The sequence below is a fragment of the Schistocerca cancellata genome, chromosome 8 (assembly GCF_023864275.1).
Source record: "Schistocerca cancellata isolate TAMUIC-IGC-003103 chromosome 8, iqSchCanc2.1, whole genome shotgun sequence".
NCBI classification, from domain to species: Eukaryota; Metazoa; Arthropoda; class Insecta; order Orthoptera; family Acrididae; genus Schistocerca; species Schistocerca cancellata.
In genome coordinates this window covers 423,921,140-423,942,967 of record NC_064633.1, presented here as the reverse complement: position 1 = coordinate 423,942,967, position 21,828 = coordinate 423,921,140, and the positions used below count along the sequence as shown (strand labels likewise).

Sequence of the window (21,828 nt, the reverse complement as noted above, 5' to 3'; positions counted from 1 at the left end):
CACAGGCTAACTATTCATGTATCAGTTATGTAATGTGTTCGCCCCATGTTTTTCGTTATAAATCCTGCAATTATTTTCAGAGCTATTAAAATTTCCCAAGGACAAATTTTCACGATTGTCTGTTTAGGAGTGGGAAAATTTTGTTATACTTTTAGTCCGATTTAAAAACATGTTATACCAAAAATTATTCTGTATTATGTGATACACGAATATTATCTGATATAAGAACGATACTTTGACATTAGATTAAGTTACAAGCTACATATTTCAAGAAAGTTCGTAATTGAAGCAAGTAACGGCCTCAGAGGCCAGGTGTACTAGGGGCTTCAATAATTAACGCATGACTTTCTTTTCTTGGCCAGCTTCGGTTGAAAAAATGCAGAATTTGTTGCGGGATATCGTGGGATATTTCCACTTCAGCCTCTATAGTTTTATGACGTTCCCATGGGTGGCGGCGCTATACGTAACTTCAAGACGGCATCTGCAGCGGAGGTGCGTTCCTAGTGGACGGCTTTCATTGAGCATGACAGATATTTATAGGCGCTTGCAGTGTGTATGCAGAGAACTAGCAGTGAGAAAAGCACGGTGAGTCGTTGGGCGAGGCGTCTATCATCGTCGCAACAAGGTCGCGCAGACCTGTCCGAGCTCCAGCATGCCGGCCAGCCACACACAGCTGTGACCCCTGCAATGTTGGAACGTGTTGACGGCGACGGATCACAATCAAACACCTCACTGCTCGTCTGGACGACTATGCGCACCAGAAAGGAGCTCACAAAACTTCATTGGACTGTTCTATATCACAAACATCACAGCCCAAATCTCGCACATTCCGACTTCCCTCTGTTTGGCACAATGAAGTGTGCACTCAGCGGGAAGCAACAAGTGGATATTTTTTTTAAAAGAGTAAACCGCTATTTGATTATGTATTATTATACTTATCTTTTGTACTATTCATGACTGTTAAGGCAGACCATAGCAGGTAAACAAGGATAACACATGACTTAATAACAGTCTAACAACTTTTAACGTTGTACTTCATAATAGCACAAAAGCTGAAATCTACATAGTACAAAAGAAAATTATAATACACTCCTGGAAATTGAAATAAGAACACCGTGAATTCATTGTCCCAGGAAGGGGAAACTTTATTGACACATTCCTGGGTTCAGATACATCACATGATCACACTGACAGAACCACAGGCACATAGACGCAGGCAACAGAGCATGCACAATGTCGGCACTAGTACAGTGTATATCCACCTTTTGCAGCAATGCAGGCTGCTATTCTCCCATCGAGACGATCGTAGAGATGCTGGATGTAGTCCTGTGGAACGGCTTGCCATGCCATTTCCACCTGGCGCCTCAGTTGGACCAGCGTTCGTGCTGGACGTGCAGACCGCGTGAGACGACGCTTCATCCAGTCCCAAACAAGCTCAATGGGGGACAGATCCGGAGATCTTGCTGGCCAGGGTAGTTGACTTACACCTTCTAGAGCACGTTGGGTGGCACGGGATACATGTGGACGTGCATTGTCCTGTTGGAACAGCAAGTTCCCTTGCCGGTCTAGGAATGGTAGAACGATGGGTTAGATGACGGTTTGGATGTACCGTGCACTATTCAGTGTCCCCTCGACGATCGCCAGTGGTGTACGGCCAGTGTAGGAGATCGCTCCCCACGCCATGATGCCGGGTGTTGGCCCTGTGTGCCTCGGTCGTATGCAGTCCTGATTGTGGCGCTCACCTGCACGGCGCCAAACACGCATACGACCATCATTGGCACCAAGGCAGAAGCGACTCTCATCGCTGAAGACGACACGTCTCCATTCGTCCCTCCATTCACGCCTGTCGCGACACCACTGGAGGCGTGAGCGGAAGACGGCCTAACGGTGTGCGGGACCGTAGCCCAGCTACATGGAGACGGTTGCGAATGGTCCTCGCCGATACCCCAGGAGCAACAGTGTCCCTAATCTGCTGGGAAGTGGCGGTGCGGTCCCCTACGGCACTGCGTAGGATCCTACGGTCTTGGCGTGCATCCGTGCGTCGCTGCGGTCCGGTCCCAGGTCGACGGGCACGTGCACCTTCCGCCGACCACTGGCGACAACATCGATGTACTGTGGAGACCTCACGCCCCACGTGTTGAGCAATTCGGCGGTACGTCCACCCGGCCTCCCGCATGCCCACTATACGCCCTCGCTCAAAGTCCGTCAACTGCACATACGGTTCACGTCCACGCTGTCGCGGCATGCTACCAGTGTTAAAGACTGCGATGGAGCTCCGTATGCCATGGCAAACTGGCTGACACTGACGGCGGCGGTGCACAAATGCTGCGCAGCTAGCGCCATTCGACGGCCAACACCGCGGTTCCTGGTGTGTCCGCTGTGCCGTGCGTGTGATCATAGCTTGTACAGCCCTCTCGCAGTGTCCGGAGCAAGTATGGTGGGTCTGACACACCGGTGTCAATGTGTTCTTTTTTCCATTTCCAGGAGTGTACACTGTCAAATGGCAATTTAGTCTTTTGGAAAGTATTGCATAGCTATAAGAACGTAGGCTTCCGCGGCCGGTGACATAGTGATTAAAATTCTTCTGGGTATTATGCCGCGTCATTGCTAAAAACTAACAACAATAATAAACTAAAACCGACGTGTCGGCCGAATTGCAACGGCCTTCCTCAGGGCACGACTGGTTTTGCATGGGGATAGGTGCTTCTATTTATTACAGACTATCGATGTCTGACGTCACTGTTGTAAAACTTTTAATTGGCCCTCTAATATGATTGGCTAGTCATGACGTAAGGGAAGATGGAAGCAAAGAGGCTATTCGTGGATGTCCATGTCGTCAATGATCGGTAGCTGTCCGCCAATCAGCGTTCGGCTTCTGGTCGGCAAGTTTTCCTCCTCGTGTGCGCGGAAGTGGCCTGACAGTTGCTCTACAGGGGTCTGTGCAGATACGTCCGCGTCCCGTGTAGCTTCTGCCCCGCGACCGCTCGCGGCCCGTTGGACTGGGATGGCCGGCAGCCGGGACGCCGGGAGTTTGTAGCCATCTTCTCTGTTGATGTTGTCAGGCTGCTTACTAATTTCTATCGCCTCCCGTATTTTGCGTTCTCGCATCCACAATTCTTTCGCCAGTACTCGGGCTCCCTGGAACCTGATAGGTTGTCCACAGTCACGGTGGTGTTAAGCCATCGCCGATTTATTATGTTGTTCCAATCGTACATAGCGTTCGTGCTATGCTACTCGTAAGCTGACAGGTCTCCCTGTTTCTCCTATGTAGGCAGCTCCGCACTCACACCGTAGTTCTTAAACACCTGCAGTGTTAAGATTGTTGACTACATCCTTGGTGGAACCTATCATTTCGTGGATCCTGTGACTGCTTCGAATAATCGATTTGAGACCTCCGGAGGACGTTGCCTAAACGTTCACTGACGCCTTTTACATATGGTAAGTTTACCAGTGGAGGCTTCTCTTCTTTGCCTTCTTCTCGTGTTCTGCTCCCTTTGGTTTTAGCTGCCTTTCTTATGATCTTGTCATCATAGCCGTTGGCACGAAACGTGTGTTGTAGCTCCTTTAATTCTTCTTTAATACCCAGAAGAATTTTAATCACTATTGCATGGCTGTTGCTCAAAGCCATCGAAAATACTACGTGGCTGATGGGGAGGTTATTGAACTAGCAAGACGTTCGCTCCGACGGCGAGCAGTAAGTGGTATCATGCGGGCATACGGACCTTCGCAGTAGGGGCCGTAATACCGTCGCGTTGAGCGGCTATTATGTTGAAAAATAGGACTTTTTAGCCAAACGAGTGGGGAATAATACGGTGTATTGGAATCCTGCATAATACAAACCTGCCTCAAGAAAAAAAACTCATGCGTTAGTTATTGAACGCCCCTCGTAATATTACTGAAACGCTATTTATAGTTTTCACTCAGCATTATACAGTACTGGCCATTAAAATTGCTACACCAAGAAGAAATGCAGATGATAAACGGGTATTCACTGGACAAATATCTTATACTAGAACTGACATGTGATTACGTTTTCACGCAATTTGGGTCCAGAGATCCTGAGAAATCAGTACCCAGAACAACCACCTGTGACCGTAATAACGGCGTTGATACGCCTGGGCATTGAGTCAAACAGAGCTTGGATGGCGTGTACGGGTACAGCTGCCCATGCAGCTTCAACAAGATACCACAGTTCATCAAGAGTAGTGACTGGCGTATTGTGACGAACCAGTTGCTGAGCCACCATTGACCAGACGTTTCAACTGGTGAGAGATCTGGAGAATGTGCTGGCCAGGGCAGCAGTAGAACATTTTCTGTATCCAGAAAGGCCCGTACAGGGCCTGCAACATGCGGTAGTGCATTATCCTGCTGAAATGTAGGGTTTCGCAGGGATCGAATGAAGGGTAAGGCCACGGGTCGTAACGCATATGAAATGTAACGTCCACCGTTCAAAGTGCCGTCAATGCGAACAAGAGGTGACCGAGACGTGTAATCAATGGCACCCCATACCATCACGCCGGGTGATACGCCAGCATGGCGATGACGAATACACGATTCCAATGTGCGTTCAGAGCGATGTCGTCAAACACGGATGCGACAATCATGATGCTGTAAACAGAACCTGGATTCATCCGAAAAAATGACGTTTTGCCATTCGTGTACGCAGGTTCGTCGTTGAGTACACCATCGCAGGCGCTCCTGTCTGTGATGCAGCGTCAAGGGTAACCGCAGCCATGTTCTCCGAGCTGATAGTCCATGCTGCTGCAAACATCGTCGAACTGTTCGTGCAGATGGTTGTTGTCTTGCAAACGTCCCCAACTGTTGACTCAGGGCTGCACGATCCGATACAGCCATGCGGATAAGATGCCCGTCATCTCGAATCTGCTAGTGATACGAGGCCGTTGGGATCCAGCACGGCTTTCCGTATTACCCTCCTGAACCCACCGATTCCATATTCTGCTAACAGTCATTGGATCTCGACCAACGCGAGCAGCAATGTCGCGATACGATAAACCACAGTCGCGATAGGCTACAATCCGACCTTTATCAAAGTCGGAAACGTGATGATACGCATTTCTCCTCCTTACACGAGGCATCACAACAACGTTTCACCAGGCGACGGCGGTCAACTGCTGTCTGTGTATGAGAAACCGGTGGGAAACTTTCCTCATGTCAGCACGTTGTAGGTGTCGCCACCGGTGCCAACCTTGTGTGAATGCTCTGAAAAGCTAATCATTTGCATATCAATCTTCTTCCTGTCGGTTAAATTTCGCGTCTGTAGCACGTCATCTTCGCGGTGTAGCAATTTTAATGACCAGTAGTGTAAATTCCTGTACAGCGTAATCTGTGTGGAAAGCATAAAATAAGACGATTTATGCATTTCACCAAACTTGCTTATTGGTAAACGCACCGCGGAGTGCTGGCGCCGTATCGTCCGCTCCTGTGCGTAGGCCTCGGGCCGCGACGTCAGCAGAGCCAGCGCACGCCTCGGCCCGGCCCGCCACGCCTGGTCGGCCACCGCCACCGCCACCGCCAGCGCCGGCGCGCCGGTATTCATGAAGGGCCCACACCCGCCGCACGTAGCCGTGTTCCCAAGGGCAGCGCAGCCGCGGCACGCACCTCCCACACGCGTAGCGCCTCCGCCACGCAACCACTCACGCACCATCTGCTGCCACCCGCGAGCTGGCCCGCCACCAGCCACCGGTCGCCAGACTGCAAGCGCCGACACGCTGGCCGAAAACAAACTCTTTGGGAGGAACGCGCTCTGGACGTAACTGCGTAGGCTTCCGCGTCCGTAGCAGTTTAACACAGAAACCTTCCCGATATAAAGCTGCTCCGTACTGTGAAACAGTAATAGTGGCTGAATGGATTGAACAGACGTTACGGCGACGGTTATACTTGGTCTTCTTCTAAGCGTATTGAATGAAGCAACAGGAAAAAAAAAATAGGCGTCCCCAAAAGATAATAACGTTTAATAGCGTCTCTAACCTCGACTAGTCCACCTGTTTCTTCGCGTATATTGTATCCGGCTGAAGATGATTAGATCCTCTAGATGTGCCAAACTGCATGGAAGTTGTTTGCTATATTTTAGCCGCTGTTTCAAATTGTCCCAGATACACTAATGGCCACTAAAATTGGTACACCACGAAGATGACGTGCTACAGACGCGAAATTTAACCTACAAGAAGAAGATGTTGTGATATGCAAATGATTGGCTTTTCAGAGCATTCACACAAGGTTGGCGCCGGTGGCGACACATACAACGAGCTGACATGAGGAAAGTTTCCAACCGATTTCTTATACACAAACAGCAGTTGACCGGCGTTGCCTGGTGAAACGTCGTTGTGATGCCTCGTATAAGGAGGAGAAATGCGTACCATCACGTTTCCGACTTGGATAAAGGTCGGTTTGTAGCCTATCGTGATTGCGGTTTATCGTATCGCGACATCGCTGCTCGCGTTGGTCGAGATCCAATGACTGTTAGCAGAATATGGAATCGGTGGGTTTAGGAGAGTAATACGGAACGCCGTGCTGGATCCCAACGGCCTCGTATCACTAGCAGTCGAGACGATAGGCATCTTATCCGCATGGTTGTAACGGATTGTGCAGCCACGTCTCGATATATGAGTTAACAGATGGGGACGTTTGCAAAACAACAACCATCTGCACGAACAGTTCGACGACGTTTGCAGCAGCATGGACTATCAGCTCGGAGACCATGGCTGCCGTTACCCTTGACGCTGCATCACAGACAGGAGCGCCTGCGATTGTGTACTCAACGACGAACCTGGGTAAACGAATGGCAAAACGTCGTTTTTTCGGATGAATCCAGGTTCTGTTTACAGCATCATGATGGTCGCATCCGTGTTTGGCGACATCGCGGTGAAAGCACATTGGAAGCGTGTATTCGTCATCGCCATACTGGCGTATCACCCGGCGTGTTGGTATGGGGTGCCATTGGTTACACGTCTCGGTCACCTCTTGTTCGCATTGAAGGCACTTTGAACAGTGGACGTTACATTTTAGATGTGTTACGACCCGTGGCTCTACCTTTAATTCGATCCCTCTATTTCAGCAGGATAATGCACGACCGCATGTTGCAGGCCTGTACGGGCCTTTCTGGATACAGAAAATGTTCGACTGTTGCCCTGGCCAGCACATTCTCCAGATCTCTCACCAATTGAAAACGTCTGGTCAATGGTGGCCGATCAACTGGCTCGTCACAATACGCCAGTCACTACTCTTGATGAACTGTGGTATCGTGTTGAAGCTGCATGGGCAGTTGTACCTGTACAAGCCATCCAAGCTCTGTTTGACTCAATGCCCAGGCGTATCAAGGCCGTTATTATGGCCAGAGGTGGTTGTTCCGGGTACTGATTTCTCAGGATCTATGCACCCAAATTGCGTGAAAACGCAATCACATGTCAGTTCTAGTATAATATATTTGTCCAATGAATACCCGTTTATCATCTGCATTTCTTCTCGGTGTAGCAATTTTAATGGCCAGTAATGTATTTGCCATTCGACTGATGTCGGGCGATGTAGCTTGCTAATCGGAATGCGATCGCGTGCCTGAGTGTTCAGCCAACCGAGAACGTATGAGTGCAACCCAGCATACAGGGCTGCTGGCATCTTTGAAAGTGGCTGTGTCCACTAGAGATCAGAAATTACCTCCGTACACTCGCTTTAAACTCACCAGCGTGTCCTGTGACATCACCTCCGAACTTGCCGTCTCCGTGTGCCTGTAGACGCGACTCGTGTGTGTCTGCTCCAGCCCACTCGTCACCTGAGGCTGTTGTCGGGTACAAATGGACTCGACTAGCTCAGAAAAGAGAGCGAGTACATGAGTTCGCAAGTATAACCGCGGACTCGCGTCATGTCCTCGATGTACGCAAACATTTCGAAGGAATATATGAGAAAAATTATCTGCACAGCCATACCTTGATAATGTTTTTTTTTTTTTCTATCACACGACATTACCGCCGTCTTCACGTCCCACCATTGGCAATATTGTATTTGATCTCCTTGGCGCATTTACTGTGGAAACGTTGTTACTAACCCATGTTTGCTAGTAACAAGAATCCCACAGTAAATGCGCCAAGGAAATCAAATACTCTTTTAGCGATGGTGAGGCCTGAGGATGGCGGTAATGTGCCGCTGAAACTAGTCGTGTGATAGAATAGAGACATTCTCAATATACAGCTGTACTGGTACTTTTTGTCATCTATATCATCGGCTGAAGTCCTTCGTCCATGCAATAAGATGAGCATCCACAAATATCGAAGGAAACTTCCGCCATTAAACTGTAAATTACCACTCATTTTTTTCACTCATTCATGATTTCGGGCTTTATAGCCATTCTCATGTGCAAGTTGAAAAGTCACAAACTGTTCGAAATGCCAGACTGACAGAAGCAAGCAGAAATGTCACAAAATTTTCGAACTGCCTGAATGACAGAAGCATGTTATTTACGTATATAACCACTGATCATACATCAGTGAATTATGTTCATACATACATTTACATAGATGAAACTGTTTCGACACAGCAGTCAGTTTATTTTATTATCTAATATATATTCAGATACTGTTCGACACTTGCATGGACATATGCACACGTTCGAGGCGTTACCAAGTGTATCAAGACAGTATCAGAAAATATGACATGAGTCTGAAGTGTACTCTGGTGATTAATTATTAAAATAACTCACAGAAATGAATGATAGGCTACGCAACTGGCTGTTAGTCCACAGAAGCAAAAACCCAAGACCAATGTAAACAGAAGTAGCACGCTTTTATGCCACTGGGCTATAACAAATAAGTAGCTCTGTGTCCAGTTTTCGTTTGAAGCAGGACATATATTTTCTCATGGTGAAGGTGGAGTAAACAAGAATACAGCCATTTTGTTTGAATTGAACGTAATTTGTATGTTTTGCGTCTGAAGCGTGGACTACGACGTGAAACTTATTCCAAATATCACTCCTACTCTAATGGAAGCCGGCCGGAGTGGCCGTGCGGTTCTAGGCGCTACAGTCTGGAACCGAGCGACCGCTACGGTCGCAGGTTAGAATCCTGCCTCGGGCATGGATGTGTGTGCTGTCCTTAGGTTAGTTAGGTTTAATTAGTTCTAAGTTCTAGGCGACTGATGACCTCAGAAGTTAAGTCGCATAGTGCTCAGAGCCATTTGAACCATTTGAACTCTAATGGAAACGTTTGCAATTGTGTAGCTCGCATCAGCTAATTTTTGTCTTACGTCTTCCATAATCTCACGAAACACAGCTTCGTTAAATGCGATCTGAGTCCGACAGTCCTTCATTTCGCCTTGTCACTACTGCTTTACAGCAGTAACATTGGTTCAAATGGCTCTGAGCACTGACTTAGGTCATCAGTCCCCTAGAACTTAGGATTACTTAAACCTAACTAACCTAAGGACATCCATCACACACACCCAAGCCCGAGGCAGGATTCGAACCTGCGACAGTAGCGGTCGCGCGGTTCCAGACTGTAGAGCCTAGAACCGCTCGGCCACCCCGGCCGGCACAGTAACATTGCCTACTCCGTTTACGTACTATTAATAAGTCACGACTAACCTTACAACCTTGTACGCTTCAGTAAGAGAGAACGAATGGACGAGTGTGAAGCGACTGTAGTGCTACATTTCTCAGACACGTCATACTAGCGCAACTACAAAGGAAACGATGGAAGCCCCTCAGCACTGATGTAACAGCAGCGCCTTGATTTGACAAGCATGCAACCCACATGTGACTCGTACTCGCTCCAATTCTGATCTCCAGCGTGCACAGCACACTCATTGTGAAGATGTAGAGCAAAGGATAACTCATGGTCCCAAGAATGTTGAAATAAATATCCTGGTTCATGGTCGTGGTAACATGAATCATTGGACCCAAGTCATGGAACGGAAAGTATCCACAAGACATAATGCACGACACAATGTGGTGAAGGTTACAGATTTCTTAACAATCGTATGAACATCTTCCTGGCTACGACAATAAAACATAGACATATGTATAACAAAAGTATAGCAAACGAATTTTAACTTGATTGGTTTCAGATGGCGTATGTGATATAAGAGGATGCTTATTTTGTGACATGTCTCTACCCAAAATGGGTATAGGTAGGTTTCTTTTCTGAGAACGACTGTAAGGCAGGACTCGTGGTGCCCTTACAATTCGTTCACCATATGATTTAAAAAAGTTGTCAAGAGTAAACAGTACCAACTGACTCATGTACTTCATATTCTCAAAGTTGTTACGTTTTCTGCATTCGACTTCTCTTAACCCTTACCCACGACACGCCAAAAATTTCGCTCTGTCATCTGTTCATTTGCAGAGCTAGATCTGTGGTTGATATCCAGACCTCTCACACACAATAGCCTCCCTATAGCTTGGATTAAAGAAGTACACCACGACTCCCAGCCATTGGCTTGCTGTAATAAAACACCTACAAAAACTAAATATAATTTCTCTTACGTCATTTTAAAAACAAAACTGTTCAAAGGGAATTATTTTTCATTCTAAGTTTATTAGGAGCAATGATGATGATAACGGCGGTAGCAGCTAACATCTGATCGCACTAAGAGTTTATGCTGACGATAGTGCTGGGTTTGGGGGTGGGAGCGGGTTACTGGCTAATAGTTCAATGCACTCACAGTTAATCATCTCAGGAAGGTTGGGAACTACTTTAAAGGAATAAGTAGTACTGACTTGGTGAGCTAATTTCCCCATGAACCGCATTGTGCACACAGCATCAAGCCACATTTTTAAAAACTGTTGCACTGATTTGTTTATACGATGGAAGGTTTGCGAAACTTTATTTGGTAATTTGCTGAGATGAAAGTCTTGGAGTTCGGCTGCCCTACTGCTAGGAACTGTGATCGTTTCTTGAACCTGGCAAAAACGAAAAGGTTATCTTCGAAACATCTACTTTTTACATCAATTTGACGCCTTAAGTTTGTCCAGCCAGTGGATCCAGATGTACACCTGTATCAGGGGCTGAAACGTCGATTTCGTGTCCATTACGTTCACCAGGAACAAATATCTGTCGTACTATCTTGGATCTGCAGCGATTTGACGCATGGTGCAGGGAATTGCAATTAAATCTCAATGTAGGCAAGTGTAATGTGCTGCGAATACATAGAAAGATAGATCCCATATCATTTAGCTACAAAATAGCAGGTCAGCAACTGGAAGCAGGTAATTCCATAAATTATCTGGGAGTACGCATTAGGAGTGATTTAAAATGGAATGATCATATAAAGTTGATCGTCGGTAAAGCAGATGCCAGACTGAGATTCATTGGAAGAATCCTAAGGAAATGCAATCCGAAAACAAAGGAAGTAGGTTACAGTACGCTTCTTCGCCCGCTGCTTGAATACTGCTCAGCAGTGTGGGATCCGTACCAGATAGGTTTGATACAAGACATAGAGAAGATGCAACGGAGAGCAGCGCGCTTCGTTACAGGATCATTTAGTAATCAAGAAAGCGTTACGGAGATGACAGATAAACTCCAGTGGAAGACTCTGCAGGAGAGACGCTTAGTAGCTCGGTACGGGCTTTTATTAAAGTTTCGAGAACGTACCTTCACCGAAGAGTCAAGCAGTATATTGCTCCCTCCTACGTATATCTCGCGAAGAGACCACGAGGATAAAATCGGAGAGATAAGAGCCCACACAAAAGCATACCGACAATCCTTCTTTCCACGAACAATACGAGACTGGAATAGAAGGGAGAACCGATAGAGGTACTCAGGGTACCCTCCGCCACACATCGTCAGGTGGCTTGCGGAGTATGGATGTAGATGTAGATGTAGATAACCTCTGTTGCCAACGAAAGTGCGCTCTCGGATTTGAGAAATTACAAAGAAATTAGCCTCGCTGGCTAGGCACGGTCTTCAGAAGCAAGACGCCATGATGAGGTAGGTAGGAAAATAGTGGGCTTTATAAGGCAATCAGAGCAGTAATTACTACGGACACTTTTTCGTGATGTAAATGGTAGAGATAATCGTACAAAAGTCGAGATTTTATTTTAATTTCACGCAGCTTGAGTACCGAGAATACTTTACTCGTAGATATTGATGTCGTCGCGTGCATTTTCGTTCCTATATATTAAATTCAATTTTTGTGTGCAGATTACAGTTCTCTCTTCAAGCTGAACTCTGAGTTGACAAGTATCGTGTCTGACCCCCATTTGCCAGGCGTAGTGCAGCAGCTAACGTGACATGGACTCAAAAAACGGTTGTAAGTCCACTGCAGAAACATTGAGCCACTGTTCCTCTATTGCCGTCCATAATTGCGCAAGTGTTGACGGTGCAGGATTTTGTGCATGGGCTGGCCTCTCAATTATTTCCCATTCACATCGGGCCAAATTATTTGCTCGAATTGTCCATAATGTTCTTCAAACAAGTCGTGAACAATTGTGGCACCCTGTCATCCATCGAAAATGGCTCTGAACACTATGGAACTTAACATCTGAGGTCATCAGTCCCCTAGACTACGTAAACCCAACTAACCTAAGGACATCACACACAACCATGCCCGAGGCAGGATTCGAACCTGCGGCCGTAGCAGTCACACGGTTCCGGACAGAAGCGCCTAGAACCGCTCGGCCACAACGGCCGGCCGTCATCCATCAAAACTACATAGTTTTTTGGGAACATAAAGTCCGTAAATGGCTACAAATGGTCTCCAAACAGCCGAAAATAGCGATTTCCGGTCAATGTTCGGTACAATTGGACCAGATGACACGGTCTATTCCACGTAAACACAGCCCACATCATTGTTGACAACCTGAGTCCATGGCTTCGTGTGGTCTGCGCCACACTCGAACCCTACCATCAACTCTTACCAGCTGAAATCTGGACTCTTCTGACCACGCCACGGGTTTCAGTCGTCTAGGGTCCAGCCGATACGCTCAGGAGCCCAGGAGAGGCGCTGCAGGCGATGTCGTGCTATTACCAAGGGCACTGTCCTAACGGATTCATTCGTCGTACTTTCCACATTGTTTTCTGCCTGCCTGCTAGTACTGACAACTCGATGCAAGCGCCGTTGCTCTCGGTCATTAAGTGAAGGGCGTCGACCACTGAGTTTTCCGTGGTTAGAGGTAATGCTTGAAATCTGGTGTTCTCAGTGCACTTGACACTGTGGGTCTCGAAACATTGAATTTACTAACGATTTCCAAAATGAAATGTACCATGCATCTAGCTCCAATTACCATTCCGAGTTAATCTCCGTCGAGACGCCATAATCACGTCGGAAACTTTTTCACGTTAATCACATGCGTGCAAATGATATTTCCACGAATGCACCGCTCTTTTATACATTGTGTATATGCATATGCTATCCCATGACTTTGTCGCCTCAATGTATAACCTAGGACGATGATTGTATTCTAGTCGATAAAAATATACAGTAATTTTGTTTCGTGCGATGCGCATTATTTGTCAGTAAATGACATAAAATCGTCGCATGTTGTCCGATCATTATGTTACTAGTTAATCGCTACTGATGCTACACTAGCCCATGGTAGGATGTAAATGGGAATCTGAATCTGAACCGGTATTGTGTATCGACGTCCTTTTTAATTTCATTTTGAAGATGGCTTAAACAAATAAAAAAAGCAAGACTGAAAGTTGCACAAAATAGGGAAGTATTTGGATGAAGACTCCAGTGTTACAAAACATTTACCATTGCCAACGATAGAATGTGCCACGTAGCACATTTTCTCAGTATTTCCCGTTTCACAAGAGGCCACAAGCACACGATTACATTCCCAGTCGCGGAACAAAAGTGCAGCGAATCATTCCATGGCTTCATTTAGTTTTCATCTTCCATGAAAAATCTTTATGGAGGAATGAACTACAGTTCGTGCGCAACTCGCTCAGCGTCTGAGGAATTAAGTCAGACAATATTATCCGCCTCGTGGTCTACAAAATTTCGTCGACACTACTCAGCAAAGAAGCCGATGCCGTGACGCACTAAGGCGTGACGCCAGGCTCTTATATCACCGGTTTCGCAGCTGATGCGGGCAAACCGCTTTCGGAGAAGAAAAACAGGAAGGAAATGTCGGTCCAGAAATGCGATTTACAGATGCGAGATGCTGTCCTGTTCGTGAGCGAGGGACAAGAGAGTCGTAAAAAGGCGCGTGGACAAGGCAGGTCGCAGCTCACATTTGTGGCGAGGGGAGGGCTACCGTCTGGGCAGTTTGCAGTTGGCTTCTTACCAAAATGGCTGCTAATTATAAGCCTACCAAGATACAGGGTATCTCGCGTGTAATTACGTTCAGAAACGAAGAGGATGCGCTTGTTTTCTGAAGACGAAATACAGATTTTATGGCTGAGAAACATCAGGTAAACGCGTAAAAACGTTTCGAAATGTTTGGTTTATGTTGGGAAAGACTCATGCTTAGGCTCTCGATCTTCGTGACACTCTCAAACCGTCTGTTTGAAAGTTCACTACTTTGAAAAACATTCATGGCGAACAGTGAGTGGAATTTATGTGTGAGTGTCAGCTACCATATTTACTTGTTCGTTTCTCATAAATCTTGCTCATGCGGTAAAAACACAGAGGCCCACTAAATCGAGGGAAAGTACGAGGTGCATCTCCTAAGTACGACGCACTTTCGAAAGCAGGTTCTGTTAGCCAGGATGAAGGAAATGTTCGCGTTAACGTCATGATTTACATCAGCCTTTGATGTACGATCTGATCACGCAGATGATGATACGGCACCTCTTTGGAGTTTTTTACACGTTCCAAATGTCCGGCGTATGCATTTCATTTACATGGGAGCCAACGGACAAGATATCAGGGCGTTAACTAAATTCTTTCTGCATTTGTGCTTCACATGCCATTTTAAGATGTTTGGCGGGGCGTACTTCAGGTACCGCTATCATTAACCGTCCACCACTTTCCTTTGGTTGGAGCGGATTAAATACACTGAAATAATGGGTCCGCTATTATTTTCTATATACATTAATGGGGCCGACAGGTGTGGCCGAGCTGTTCTAGGCGGTTCAGTCTGGAACAGCGCGACCGCTACGGACGCAGGTTCGAATCCTGCCTCAGGCATAGAAGTGTGTGATGTCCTTAGGTTAGTTAGGTTTAAGTAGTTGTAAGTTCTAGGGGACTGATGACTTCAGATGTTAAGTCCCATAGTGCTCAGAGCCATTTGAACCATACATTAATGGGCAGCAATCTGCGGTGGTATGCTGATGATGCTATGGTGTTCAGGAAGGTGTCAAAGTTAAGTGACTGTACGAGGATATAAGATAACGTAGTCAAAATTTTTAAATGGTGTGACAAATGCCAGCTAGCTCTAAATGAAGGAAAACGTAAGTTGATGCGGAGGAGTAGGGAAACCAACCCATTATGTTCCGATACAGCATCAGTAGTATCTTCCTCGACACAGTCACGTGGTCTAAATATCTGGGCGTAACGTTGCAAAGAGATATGAAACGGAACGAACATTTGAGGATTGTAGTAGGGAAGGCAAATAGTCGACTTCGGTTTATTGGGAGAATTTTGGGAAACCGTGGTTCATCTGTAAAGGAGACTGCGTACAGTACGCTGGTGTGACCTGCTCGAGTGCTTGGCATCCACAAGAGGTCGGTTTAAAGGAAGACATCGAAGCAATTCAGAGGCGGGCTGCTAGATTTGTTACCGATAGATTTGAACAAAATGCAAGTATTACGGGAAACAAATGGCAATCCCTGGAGAGACGGAGACGTTCTTTTCGAGGAACAGTGTTGAGAATATTTAGAGAACCGGCAATTGAAGCTGACTGCAGAACGATTGCACTACCTCCATCAAAAATTTCGCGTAAGGACCACGAAGACAGGATACTAGAAATTAGGGCTCATACGTATACGCAGACTTTTTCCCTCGCTCTCTTTGCAAGTGGAACCAGAAAGAAAATTCCTAGTAGTGGTACAGGTATCTCCGCCACGCACCGTACGGTGGCTATTGGAGCGTGTATGTAGCTGTAGATGTAGAAATGAAACGAATTGACAGATGGTGTCGAATCCAATGAAGATACACCGATGTGAAATAACGTCAGTGCAAACCGTCAGGTCTGCTGGACCTGCAGTGTAGTGAACTTTTTTGCCAGACTGGGAGGCGAACGCGGATTTCCTGCTATTTCGAGAAGTCGCCTTGACAATCGGACAGTCTGAGCTCGCCTCCTGGCTTGGCGCATTTATCATCACTGATGCTTCCACCGGGCGTTATCTCACGGTGTGTGTGGGAGTAGCGACACTGGGGAAACGAATTTGATGGAGATATCTGAGATACCCAGCCATATTAAAGTCGAATTAATTCACTGAAATGTAATGAATGGAGTCTATGGGGATGAGGGAGGCTCTTAGATTCCAAGTTCTTTTTGTGGCACCTCCACATTAGTGCCAAAACGGGAAGGCGAGCCCCTCTGCCCCACATCACATAACCACATACACATCTCATTCTTTACATCTCAAAAAATATCTTTCGGAATTTGCTGATTAGCAAATTTAATTGACATTTCTACATTAACTTTAATAATACAATACCGTAAAAAATTCTTACTTCATTAGAAACAATCACTCGGATCTCGTTATTCGTAAGTTCTAGGACTCATTTTTAACATTTTCGTCTAATGATTCTACTTAGCAATTCGACGTACGAGGGTTATTCCGAAAGTACGGAACGATCGGTCGCGAAATCGAGACCACAGTGAAAACGTGATGAAGTTTTGCACAGGTGTGTTGGGCAGTGTCTCTAGTATGTCCGTCGACCGCGTTACGTCGTTCTTTTCAGTTCTGAGAACACAGGGAACAGGTAAAGATACCTAGAACAATAGTGTCTCCCGCCAAGTACCAGGGCCTGGTGAAAAATTTAACCTGAAGCTATGCAGCCAACATTACGCAACTGTCGTGCGTTTTCTTCTTCAAGACAATTCTCAGCCGCATTCTGCAGGGGCAATGAAGATGCTCCTGCATCGTTTTCAGTTGGAAATGTTTGATTGCCCACAATACAGCCCGTAATTGTCTCCCTCTGAATTTCATCTCTGCTCACATTAACCGCTGGCTATGAAGACAACATTTTGGCACAGACAAAGAGCTGTAGGCCAAGGTACAGAATTGGCGAAAGCACTGGCCGCTCCCTTCTATAACGAGGGTATTGGAAAGTTTGTTCAGCTCTACGACAAACGTCTAAGTAGCATCAGCAACTATGGAGATAAGTAGCTGGAAGTTGTAGCTAACTGTTGCAAATAAAACAGTTTTGATTTTCACTGTGGTTTCCATTTCGCGACCTATTGTTCCTTACTTTCCGAATAGCACTCCTATTTTACTCTTCTTTTGGATGTTGCACCGCTTCTTATTTTTCACGATCGCACCAAGAAACTGGGGAAAAATTCCAACTTCCGATAGACACAGCTGTGCAGTAAATGGCTATCTTCTTTAATAGCACTGATATTCACAATACTAACTCAAGTTTTTGACAACCATATGTGTGTTTTCGCTTATGAACCTCCAACGACCTTCCAACATATTTTATAGTTACCTCCATTGTTGCTACACTCACGATTCTCATATCCTGTGTCGGATTGAGTGCTAGTACGTAACTCTGATGTAGCAATAAAGTTAATTTCCACACCGTCAAGTTGTAAAAGAAAACCTATTGAAGTGTTTGATAGAAGGCAGTTTACTTCCAGTCAGCTTGTGCGAGTAATGTCAGAAAACGTAAATGTTCTATCGCGAGCGAACTAAAGAAGGAGAAATTGGAGCGGCTGCTACTTTCTCTCCAAAGTGAAACACGACTGCAGTGGTTGAGTCGTAAAAAGCAAAGTGCTTGGCTTGGTCCTCCCTCTTCCTACCTGCCTTGGGTCACTGACCACTCGCGTCACTCGACCAATGTGATCCGGAGAAAGAAAGCATTCAGTTAAGCACATTCAAATAAACAAGCTTCCTACCTTACATTCAGATTACAGTTTACCTCTTACAGAGATAATTGTTTGTGATGATGATTGTTTGAATTTTATTCCTAATTTTCTTAATTCGACGGCCCAGGGACACCCCTTCGTATTAGCCAACCGAGCCCAATTTCCATATAGGTCACTTCTACATGCAGTTGAACCAAAATGTGGAGTAGGCCAATAAATACCATCAGGACTGCTAAAACGTTTCTTAAGAGCCACACACGTTAGGATGAAATTAATGAATGTGTGTAGCATAATTCATTTGACAAGACATATCCATCACATTCAAGCATTAGAATCTGCACCGAGTCCATTCATTTCGTTGAATTTAATTCCACTGCCGCATACTGGAACATGCCGCTACGAATTTTATTCTACCATCAATTTTACAAATGGAAAGGGGTATTTTGTACATTCAAATATGTAGACGTCTATTGAATTTTTAACGTGTGCGGAAACGGATTACGCACTGCTTCTTATAATTATAGGGATCCATAATTAACGAATTTAGGGGAATGATAAGTCACTTAATTTTAACGCAGTTCGAAATATTGGAACACGTGAGGCAGTACTGACTCTACGACTAATCTTAGAAGACAGATGAAGGAAAGGCAAACCTACATTTCAAGATTTGTAAACTTAGAGAAAGCTTTTGACAATGTTGACTGGAATACTCTCTTTCAAATTCTGAAGGTGGCAGGGGTAAAATACAGGGAGCGAAAGGCTATTTACAATTTGTACAGAAACCAGATGGCAGTAATAAGAGTCGGGGGACATGAAAGGGAAGCAGTGGTTGGAAAGGGAGTGAGACAGGGTTGTAGCCTATCCCCGATGTTATTCAATCTGTATATTGAGCAAGCAGTAAAGGAAACAAAAGAAAAATTCGGAGTGGTTATTAAAATCCACGAAGAACAAATAAAAACGTTGACGTTGGCCGATGACATTGTAATTCTGTCAGAGACAGGAAAGGACCTGGAAGAGCAGCTGAACGGAATGGACAGTGTCTTGAAAGAAGGATATAGGATGAACATCAACAAAAGCAAAACGAGGTTAATGGAATGTACTATAATTAAGTCAGGTGATACTGAGGGAATTAGATTAGGAAATGAGACACCTGAAGTAGTAAATGAGTTTTGCTACTTGGGGAGCAAAATAACTGATGATGGTCGAAGTAGAGAGGATATAAGATGTTTCTGAAGAAGAGAAATTTGTTAACATCGAGTATAGATTTAAGTGTCAGGAAGTCCTTTCTGGAAGTATGGAGTGTAGCCATGTATGGAAATGAAAAATGGACGATAAATAGTTTAGACAAGAAGAGAATAGAAGCTTTCGAAATGTGGTGCTACAGAAGAAAGCTGAAGATTAGATGGGAAGATCACATAACTAATAAGGAAGTACTGAATAGAATTGGGGAGGAGAAAAATTTGTGGCACATCTTGACTAGAAGAAGGGATCGGTTGGTAGGACATGTTCTGAGGCATCAAGGGATCACCAATTTAGTATTGGAGGGCAGCGTGGAGGGTAAAAATCGTAGAGGGAGACCAAGAGATAAATACACTAAACAGATTCAGAAGGGTGTAGATTGCAGTAGGTACTGGGAGATGAAGAAGCTTGCACAGGATATAGTAGCACGGAGAACTGCATCAGTAGGTACTGGGAGATTAAGAAGCTTGCACAGGATAGAGTAGCATGGAGAGCTGCATCGAACCAGTCTCTGGACTGAAGACCAGAACAACAACAACATTATTCGTACATAAATACATGGTCCTTTGTGTACAGCACTCATTGAGTCTAGACCAAACGAAAAGATTCGCCTTGTAATTTACGATGAGAAATATTCAACTGTCGCTCTCACTCCATAAACAATACGGTTTTTTCCGGTTTCAAATTATGTCTACAGTCACCTTCCCAATATTCTAAATGATACTACAAGATCTTCCTCCCCACTTAAACTTGGTCGCGCGGTAGCGTTCTCGCTTCCCGCGCCCGGGTTCCCGGGTTCGATTCGCGGCGGGGTCAGGGATTTTCTCTGCCTCGTGATGACTGGGTGTTGTGTGATGTCCTTAGGTTAGTTAGGTATAAGTAGTTCTAAGTTCTAGGGGACTGATGACCATAGATGTTAAGTCCCATAGTGCTCAGAGCCATTTGAACCATTTTTCAACCCACTTAAACTTTCGATATTTCGCTTTTAAATTCACAAAACTGTTTCCACGTATGCACAAACACTTCCCCTGTTCGCAGTAATTCTCAGAATCTTAATCAGACTAGTATTTATTCTACGACAACCACTTCCTCGGGCACCAGGGCCGCATTCAGAACGTCACCTCCGGGTACTCGTCCAGCCCTGTCCTATATATCCCGCGTCCCTCCTAGGGTGTGCAGTCTAATTGAGAACTCCCCGCTTGTCTGAGCGAAACTGTATTTTCTGGAACCTTCTGGAAGGCCAACAACACGGTAGTCACGGGGTATAGGTCGCTGTAGCTGATTATTACTTCAAAATGGTTCAAATGGCTCTGAGCACTATGGGACTCAACATCTTAGGTCATAAGTCCCCTAGAACTTAGAACTACTTAAACCTAACTAACCTAAGGACATCACACACACCCATGCCCGAGGCAGGATTCGAACCTGCGACCGTAGCAGTCCCGCGGTTCCGGACTGCAGCGCCAGAACCGCTAGACCACCGCGGCCGGCTTTATTACTAAGAGTATGGATAATGCTACCGCTAAATGTCCCTGTGGCTGGTTACACCACTTTCCTTCGTTAAATGCTTTTTCATAGTGGTGTTATGCTCAGATCCCTCTTGGGAGGGCCTCTGGTAGAAATATTCGACAATCATATGCGGAAACGTCAGTGACACTGAATGTTTGAGTCAAGCCTGGCGGCACCCCGAGATACCGTAACGGTAAAGGCGAATCGTCGCTAAGCAGAAAACAATGGATACGACTGGTAGTTCTAAGATCGAACCTTCCTTTTTGTCCACTCGTGGTCTTTAGTCTGATGGTAAGTGTGATGCCTTTCACGATCGTCTGTCCCGTGTAAGTCTTTTCATTTTTGCATAATTATTGTAACTTCATCCACCTGAAACTCTTTCTTGCTGTCAACCCTTTGTCTCTCTTTTAGCCCCTACATCTCCATTACCAAATTGACAAATGCTAGGTGCCTCAGGATGTGTCCTCTCCAATTATCTCTTCTTTTAGCAAGATATTTCTTTTCCCCCAAATCCGATTTAGTATCTCTTCATTATTTATCCGAACTAGCGATCTAATTCTCAGCATACCTGCACACCACTGTATTACAAATGCTTCTATTACATTCTTGTCTGAGCTGTTTATCGCCCACGTTTTACTTCCGTATAAGGCTACATACTATGCGAATCTTTTGAGAAAAGGCTTTCCAACATTTAAATTTATATTCACTTTGTTATTCAGATGGCAAAAAGACGGCTTTTAGTGCCTCGTTTCCAATTCTCTCAGAAAATTTAATTCGACTACGTGGCATACCCTGTTTTACTTTTGTTGATATTTATCTAATAGACCTAATCCCTTTTCAAGACATCATCAGTTCAACTTTTATTCCAAGTCCTTTGCTGTTCCTGATATAATTACAGTTTCATCGACAAACCTCAAAGTTGTATTTGATCTCCCTGAACCTGAATTCCCTTTCTAAATTTCTGTTTGGTTTCCTGTATTGCTTACTCAATGTACATACTGAATAACATTGTAGAGGTGCTACGGCCACGTCTCATCCACTGTCACGTCTTCTGAGTCGTATAGCTGCAGTCTGGTATCTCTAGACGTTGTAAATAACTTTCCTTCTACCTTCGGAATATCATAGTGTGTATTCCAGTCAACATTGTCTGA

At 45.4% G+C, this 21,828-nt stretch overlaps 1 protein-coding gene across 1 annotated transcript in view; it reads right to left on the bottom strand.

The window, feature by feature from the left end:
• LOC126095038 (ras association domain-containing protein 10-like) overlaps positions 1-21,828 on the bottom strand; it is a 1,121,197-nt gene that overhangs the window by 926,200 nt on the left and 173,169 nt on the right. The gene's annotated exons all lie outside the window — the stretch shown is intronic.